Source organism: Austrofundulus limnaeus, unplaced genomic scaffold (genome assembly GCF_001266775.1).
Source record: "Austrofundulus limnaeus strain Quisiro unplaced genomic scaffold, Austrofundulus_limnaeus-1.0 Scaffold1571, whole genome shotgun sequence".
Lineage (NCBI taxonomy): Eukaryota > Metazoa > Chordata > Actinopteri > Cyprinodontiformes > Rivulidae > Austrofundulus > Austrofundulus limnaeus.
Genome location: NW_013953973.1, coordinates 18,208 through 24,274, shown reverse-complemented (window position 1 = coordinate 24,274; position 6,067 = coordinate 18,208). Strand labels below are relative to the sequence as shown.

The following is a 6,067-nucleotide window of genomic DNA, read 5'->3' as shown; positions in this document are numbered from 1 at the left end:
GTTTAGGGTCAGGTAGGTAGGTACCTGTGAGGTTAGTTTAGGGTCAGGTAGGTACCTGTGAGGTTAGTTTAGGGTCAGGTAGGTACCTGTGAGGTTAGTTTAGGGTCAGGTAGGTACCTGTGAGGTTAGTTTTAGAATAAATTGTCAGGGTTAGCCTATAAAGTCTAAAAAAAGAATGGAAGGTCCCCACGGGGTCAAGAAACAAATGTGTGTGTGTGTGTGTGTGTGTGTGTGTGTGTGTGTGTGTGTGTTGTCAGTTCAGAGGCTGGAACCTGTTTGTCGGCTCCACCTGCAGTATTCACCCAGCTCACCTGCTCTCCTGTCAGTGACGAGCTGCAGAGCTGTCGGCTCACACTGATCCTCTCTGCAGCCCAACGCTTTGGTCCAACTTCAGCAGCACACAGACCTGATGAACTACGACTGCCTGATGGAGTCTGAGGTGGGTTTGATTTCTGAAACGAACCTTTCTGCTGTGAGTTTTATCCCATTCGCTGCTGGATCTTTAAAGATCGACTGATTCAGAGTTGCTCTGCAGCTTTTAGTTTCTGTCGAACCAGCAGGTTTGCACAGAAATGTATTTCAGACAGAATGGAACATAGTCTCAAAATTTAAACTTTGGATAAATTAATTATTAAGACACAAGAAATGACGAAGAAGCAGCAGATCTGATCGAGCTGTTTTACTTGCTGCAAGGATACAGACGACAGCAGCATGAACTGACTGTACAACAGTCGAGCCTTTAAAGGGTCGTCCTGTTTAGTGACGCTGCAATCAGCTGGATCCCCCAGGTGTTCCCTCCACTTCCTGTATCCAGGACCACCTGTCGGTGCTTGTAAAAGTAACTCAACTCTATAATTAGTTAGCAGTTTAAGATCAACAGCTGTGTCTTCACTCTACTTGGAAATCCAGATTTTCCAGGATTTTTTTTATGTTTATTTGAGCAATTGATCTTGAAGGTTAGTTTTTGGCTTGACTGCTTTTTCATTTATTTTACAGTCAGTCGTAATAATTATAATGTGAAGTTTTTGTTTTGTTTAAACTTCTTAAACCTGAAGTGTGTATCATTTAAATGTTAAAAAGATAAAAAATTGTTTTAAATTGTGTCTGATATGGTAGTTGCTGTTGAACATTCTGAAGAAAGTGGACAAAAGCATCAGCAGACTTAAAAAAAAACAACTATTTTCAGCAGATTAACCTGAAAGTTAAAGTCTTTAAGAAAATAAAATCCAACAAAGACCTGAGAGAACCTGAGCACTTCATCACAAATGTTGGTTGAAGCTTTGGTGTTTAAAAAATAAAGCGTTTTTAAAGAAACTGGACCTCCAGGTTTAGGTATAGGTACAGTAGGATCACATTTTACAAAAGATTTAGAAACAAATGAACAGTTCCAGATGTTATGTGATGATAAATTTAAAGTTTTAATGAACTTTAACATCCCGGTGGCCAGGAGAGAACTAAAGGAAACTCAGAGGCTTGTTTTCAGCCTGACAATAAAACCCTGAAAACAAAAACACAAAGACAGGTGGTCCTACAGACTGGCCTCTAACTCTTAAATTACACAACTTCAAACATGTTGGAATCGGTCCATCCTTCTGCTTTCTTTGCGGATCACGGGGAGCTGGTACCTGTGGGGACACCGTGGACAGGTCTCTTGTCCATCACAGGGACACACAACAAGCAACCATTCACACTTTCACTCACTGGTGACAAGTTACCACTGAACCTAGCATGCATGTTTGTTTTCTGTGGGAGGAAACCCACGCGTGCTTAGAGAACATGTAAACTCCACACAAACGTCCCAGACCGGGATGCAAACCTGCAACCTTCTGAGGCAACAGCTCCAAACCACTTCTCTGTCACACTGCCACATTTTGAAGTGACCTCCTATTTATTTTGTTTTTGTTTGTTTACATTTTCCTCATGAAACACAGGAAAAACAGCTGGCTTAAGATATTTAAATTAGAAAAATTTTTCATTGTAACTGTGTACAACTGTAAAACCAGTGTTAATGAGGAGTAATGTTTTCATGTTAGGATGTTTATCATTAAGATCTAATTCCTTAAACTCTCCAGTGGTCTGTCAGTTTACTGTCAGGACTTCTGTACTAGAAAGTACACCGTGCTAGAAAGTACAATGTGCTAGAAAGTACACTGTACTAGAAAGTACACTGCCTTGCCAAATATAAATGTTGCCACCAACAAAATGGTCAACGTCTGATATTTCGTTGGACCACTTTTAGCTTTGTTGCAATAAACTTCTGTAGTGTTAAGATTTTTTTCCATCCAGTGTTGCATTCATGCTTCACCAACATTTTGAATTGATGATGGTGAGTCTGACCTTCTCCAGAACATCCCAAAGATCCTCACTGGACTCGATCTTTGGTGCTACCAAAGTCAGGTAGCATAGTCATACTTCGAACAATAGTGTCATCATAGACCTGACCACCTGTAGACCACACATTATAGACCTGACCACATGCAGAGACCCCACATTATAGACCTGACCACCTGCAGAGACCCCACATCATAGACCTGACCACCTGTAGACCACACATTATAGACCTGACCACCTGCAGAGACCCCACATTATAGACCTGACCACCTGCAGAGCCCACATCATAGACCTGACCACCTGTAGACCCCACATCATAGACCTGACCACCTGTAGACCCCACATCATAGACCTGACCACCTGTAGACCCCACATCATAGATCTGATCACCTGTAGACCCCACATCATAGACCTGACCACCTGTAGACCCCACATCATAGATCTGACCACCTGTAGACCCCACATCATATACCTGACCACCTGTAGACACCACATCATATACCTGACCACCTGTAGAGACCCCACATCATAGACCTGACCACCTGTAGAGACCTCACATCATAGACCTGACCATCTGTAGACCTCACATCATAGATCTGACCACCTGTAGACCCCACATCATAGACCTGATGGATGTTTTGGTAGTTTTGCTCAGACTGTCGTGGGTTCACTTGGTAAATGTTGTTTTGACTGTGTTTGTTCAGAATAAAGGAGTATTTGTTCGCAGCTGTGGATGAACCAGTTCCAGGTTTCTGTCAGTGACGCTCTAACAAACAATCAGAGACTAAAATACTTGACGGACGTGTTCGCTGAGTTTCCTGGGCGTCGCCTCACTGAGAACAAACAGTACAGAAACACAACCGTCACACCTGGCCTTAGTAACAACATTGCTTTATTTCATTTTAATTACATAATTATAAAAATGAAGATAAGTGGTGATGTTGAATGCATTACAGGTACTTCAGAGGTTATTAAAATAAAACGTTTTACTTTATGGCAGCCGCTCCTCCTCCCATGCTGCCCTTCATTTAGTCAACAAGCCAATAAATTCCTAACGTGAACTGTCGGCTTCTATTTTTGTCGTTAAAAGTTTACAGTTTTATTTGTTTTGAAGAAAAATCTTTTTTTATTATTTTTATTATTTTTGGTGAACTGATACAAACAGCTGCTGTTGTGACCAGAACTATTTTTATTGATCATTTAATGGAGAGCAATAAAACAACAACAAAGTAAACAAAAATAATTACATTAAATTACAAAAAAACAGCAAAGAGAGAAGTCTAAATATGAGGACTCGGTGCATCAGTACTGCTGTAAATTAATTCTCAAGTTCATCATACAAAAATATAAATGTAGATATCTAAGTATGAGTCATTTAATGTTTTTCTATAAATTATACCAACTTATGCCTGAAATATTTTTCTATCACTTCCAAAATCAATACTTATTAACTTTAAAACATCAAAAAATCAAATAAAACAAATTGTTTTCAGTCTCACACAGTATTTTTAGTAGTTTTAACCAAATTTACCTACATTAAATGTTTGTATTTGTAATATTCTCTTAATATCACAGCTAGCTGGACAAGGAGACAGCTTTACTTTTAGTTTTTAATTTAATGAAACACTTCTTAGAAAACTGCTTCAACCACAGGACAGAATCACAACATGAACATGTGCTCTGGGTTTCCCACATTAATGCATTATGAAAATTAACTTATTTAAAGTTGGTTCCAGGATTCCTTCGTTCTGTGGCAGCTACATGCCCTGGCCTCAGACGATCTTCATTCTGCTGTTTAATTTAGGAGAAAACAAGCAGATCACAGACATGATACAAAACTAAAGTCACTTCAAATGGCAACTTTCTGACTTTAAGAAACACCAAAAGAAATCAAGAGAAACTGTGGTAGCCAGTAACTGTTACTTTTTTTGACCAAGCAGAGAGAAAAAATATGGAATCATTCAATTCTGTGGAAAAAATGATGGAATTTTATACAATTTCAAATTTGAAATCAAATTAATCTTCGAAAAAATTTGACAAAACAGATTTTTATTTGATCATATCAAATTACATACATATCAATATTGTAATCACTGCAATAACTGAGAATAAATATAATTATTATGACCCCCGCACGCGAAGTGTAAGCAGGAGTCATGTTGTTTTCATACTGTTCGTTTATTTTTTACCTTTTTTAGTTTTTATTTTTTGTTGAGTGATTTTTGGTCAACTGTAGCACAAAAACAGCTGCACTGATCAACATGAAATGAGTCAGGACTGTAGATGAGTCTGACCTACACTGCACCAGCCAACAGTTTTATGATGGATCCCATATTTGAGGAGGGGGCTCCTTTCAAAAAGAGGGTGTCAAGACATGGAAAAATGCTTATAACTCAGAAACTGTTCAACATAGAAGCTTCAGATTTATTTTGTTGTTTAGCTCTGATGAGGGGCTATACATCAGGTCCCACACACACACACAAAAAAAGACCCCCACCCAAACCACTACAATTTTGGAATGCACCTTGTAGCATGACATTTATTAGGAATAAAGACTTCTGAGTTTTGGTGCGTTTGTGCGTGCGGGGGTCATTATGTTACCGTTATGCAGTATCTAGTTAAACTGTGGTGCAGTACCAAGCTGAGCACATAAAGCAGGGGGCAGTATTGGACCAAAGCAATGCTCCATGTGTTTTCTAATCAATATCAGCTTGTGCCTGTCATCAGCAGGTGTTTGTAATTAGAGTAATTGTGTGACAACATAACAACCTGAAAATATCTAGTCTTCTTTTATCACCAGTGACATCTCAGTGAAATGGCGCTGCTCCTTTAAGGCTTTTGATAAAAGCTCCCCAAGAAAGCTAAATTATTCCAAATTGGACAAGAAGATGTCTCAACAATACTAGCCCCTTTTAAAAACCTTTGGGGAAAAAAATAATGATAAAACGGGAGGTAGTGTAAAATCTAGACAACAATCAGAGCTTTTTAAGTAGAATCTCATGGGGCTACAACTAGTGAGAAATATTTAGAAAGGGGACTTAAAAAGGTCTTGGAATGCTTGTGGGGTTTTCTCATGAGTCAAAGGCTTCCAATTATGTTGCTTAGATTTTCAACATATTAAAAATAAAACTGCACTTATAAAAAAAATATTGCTATGGAAAACTGGTTTAAATTTGCCTATCTTCATTTCTAAAGTGTATAGGGCGGCGGTGACTGAGTGGTTATGGGAGTCAGCTTCTAAAGAGACAATTGGGGGTTTGATTCCAGCACTATACAGTTACATGTTGAGGTGTCCCAGGTCACAACATAGAACTCTGTAATGCCTCTGGTGTGTGTCCCATCAGTGTATGAATGTGATCTAAAGCACTGAATAGTCTCCATAAAATAACCTATTAAGATTACCTTCATGGAGAGATAAGATAAGATAAGATAAGATAAGATAAGATAAGATAAGATAAGATAATCTTTATTGTCATTGCACAGTCATACTTCGAACAATAGTGCAACGAAATTGTGGTGTTGTCCCACTGCAGTGCCCAATGCCACACTAGAATACAAAGCAAAGACGATAATATCAATATGATAAAAGGTTAAAGTGACTGACACGTTAAAGATAAAAATGAAATAAAATAAAAATTAAAAATAAAACAATAACAGTACAATCTAGGGTCAGTGTGCATTCAGTAGGGCTATTGCCCTGCTGTAAAACCTGTTCCTGAGTCTGTTGGTCTGTGAT

The 6,067-nt window shown here is 38.5% G+C and overlaps 1 protein-coding gene across 1 annotated transcript in view; it reads left to right on the top strand.

Annotated features, from left to right (window-relative positions):
* The first annotated feature begins 249 nt into the window (after positions 1 to 249).
* LOC106535807 (neuroblast differentiation-associated protein AHNAK) overlaps positions 250 to 6,067 on the top strand; it is a 17,335-nt gene continuing 11,517 nt past the window's right edge. The window contains exon 1 of the mRNA XM_014032904.1: positions 250 to 439. The gene's annotated coding sequence lies outside the window, so the exon portion shown is untranslated. The remainder of the gene's footprint in view (positions 440 to 6,067) is intronic.